We start from the raw sequence: 2,773 nt of genomic DNA, 5'->3' as shown, positions 1-2,773 counted from the left end.
GTCTGGCTTGGGAGACCCCACCGGAGGCACATGCCACCACCAGCAGAGCTCTCAACCTCACAAGGGCACGCAAGCTCCTTCCCCATGACAAGGGGGTGCCCGTGAAGGAGAGGCCAATCATATCCTATGTGAAAAAGCATTGTTCTTTGTAACAAACTCCCAAATCACCCAGGTCTACTAAAGGATAAACTAGGGGAGAGAGAGTTCACCATTATGGAGGAAGCAAACACATTTTCTTAGTTCCTTGATGTTTACTCATTATTTCTCTCACTTACTGCTATTTGAATGATCTGGTTAGCTCAACTGCTTCAGTATGGTCTTTAAAATAGTTTTTACAACTTCACTGATAATTCAGCATACTGAGTATGCTCATCTATGCACTAATTTCAAGTAAAGTTTTATTCTTTTTTTTTTTACTCCCTCTTACCTGTCAACCACTTATCAAAAGTGATTCCTGGCAGTGACTCCTATTCTTTGTTGTGGTTGGAACTCACCGAGCTGGTGACAAAGCACCATGCAGCCACTTCTTGCTCACTCCTACCCCCTCCGGTGGGATGGGGAGGAGGAAATACAACAAAAGTCTTGAGAGTCCAGATGAAGGGGCAGGGAGGGCTCACTCACCAGTAATGGTCATTGAGGTGAGCTCATTGAGAGGAGGGAATCGAACTCAGGCTGTGGCAGCCTTTTAGGTCTCTAGTAATTTCTGTGTTTGTTGGCTAAACAGTGTGCTGGTGAGCACATGGGAAACCATCGGCACTTGCCTTCAGGGCAGCTTTTTGAAAGCGCTGTTTCACTTGTGTTTGAAAAGCTAAAGCACAGCAGGAAAAGGTTTTTAGCTTTATTTCACTGTGGCAGGAAAATTGAGCCAGGTCTCATCAACACAACTGCAGCTGCTATTTCTGTTTGTGAAAACCTGAATCATTTGAGTTCTAATATGAAATGTCTCTAATGGAAGCAGGGGGTACTTTAGAACAAGAGATACTTTCCCCTTCAACAAAGAGCTCCATGAGTTACTGTCTGCAGAGTGTCCAGGGTGCAGCTGTGACTGCATAGGGTGTGCTGAGGATTCTCAGTCCCTTTTTCAGTCAGGTGCAGCGCAGTTTCCTGGGTTGCTGTTACACAAGCTTGTGACAATGAAGCTCAGACTCAAGCTGTTGGCTGTTTTTTCTGTGGTGTGGGTCAGCGTTCTCTTTTTGTTGACCTGTCTCCAAGGATCTGGCTTCACTTTTTGAAGTCATGCAGCTGGGACAAAGCCATGAGCCATTATTTAAACAAGCAAAGGAGCAGGAGGGTAGCACAGAAATATCTGAGCTAAACGGTTTTCCACTAGGGGACTTTCTCTTGTGAAAATAAGCAGTATCAGCTACATGTGCTGCTCCCCCATGCTTTTAACTTGTGAGCTGGCACCAACTTTTGGATTTATTAATAAAAATGACAGCTATTATTACCAGCTGCAGGTTTTGGTTTGTTTGTTTTTTTCAGATGAAAGCCCCTGTTGCTGTTTTATGAAATACTTTTTTGTTGTTGTGATCTCTCTAATAGTTTTTATCATCATTTGCTTTTGTACCTTTAATGTTAAAGCTCTCACAGCCAGGGGTTCTGTAACGCAGTGCAGTGCTTGCAGTTACCAGGCTTTAAGGTAATTCAGGGCTCCTCATGGCCACTGGCACCCTTTGCATTTACAGACTTTTTGTTGTTGTTTTTGGGGTTTTCTCCTTTTTAGGTGTTGGTGTTTGGGGAGCACCAGGCAGATACACAGACAGCAGAACATGGGCACATTACAGCATATTTTGCTGGAATTCCTTAAGCTTTGCTCAGTAATTCACCCGCATCGATACAGTTGTTAAAATCACCTGGTGGTTTTAGACTGCCCGTGCTGCTGCTCAGATTAAAATACTGCTCCTGTTTCAAATCCTTAGTCTCCTCAGCGGCCAAAGCCAGGCATTTGATACGGCCTCTGCTCCCACTGCACTGTCTTTGTGGACCGGTAAAACCCCCTGGCCTGCTGTGCAGAGCTGGGAAGAGCCCGGGCAGAGCCCAGCCTGGGATGAGGGTGCTGCTCAGCTCTGCAGGTGCTGCACTCTCCCTGCATCCTGCCTGCATCACGTGGCAGCACCCTGCCACTAGCAGAGACATCAGGTACAAAGCATCTTCTCCCACAGCTCTGGGGAGGGCACAGCAAGTTCCTTACCTGCAGAGTTGGTGGAGGCAGAAAAGATCTGCACAGACCTCCTGTCCCCAGACCCATCTGCCTAAAAGTCCCCCAGCATGTGGCCTGGCCACCACCTGAGGCTGCAGTGAGACAGCAGAGGTGTCCCTCTCCTGCGTACAGGACCGGAGCTGATGCTCCCTGGTTCTCTGTCTACCTGCAACTGGCAGATAATGCAACTCCATCAGGAATGAGGTTATCAGCATGTAAAATGAAGGAGCGTTCAAAGTCTAACACAGTCAAGTTCTGGTTTACAACCAGTTGTTTCAAATGGAACATGACTAGTTTATTTTTGCAGCCCACAAGAAACAGAACATGCTGGGATCACAGGAAAGTGCACACCGTGTCCTGCTTTCTTCTATAATTTGCACATGACTAGATGCTCCCAAACTCTGCAATCCCAAACAGTCCTTACTTCATGAGCATGCACATAAAGAGTAAAGAAGAAAAAAAATAGAAAGGTAGAGCCTTTAAAACAACTTCAAAACAATCAAACAAGTGAACAGGTTCCTGCAATACTGCTTTCAAAATACATTTTTCCAGACTTCACTTATCTAATATTCA

Source organism: Buceros rhinoceros, unplaced genomic scaffold, assembly GCF_000710305.1.
Source record: "Buceros rhinoceros silvestris isolate BGI_N320 unplaced genomic scaffold, ASM71030v1 scaffold16008, whole genome shotgun sequence".
NCBI classification, from domain to species: Eukaryota; Metazoa; Chordata; class Aves; order Bucerotiformes; family Bucerotidae; genus Buceros; species Buceros rhinoceros.
This window is presented reverse-complemented; position numbering follows the sequence as displayed.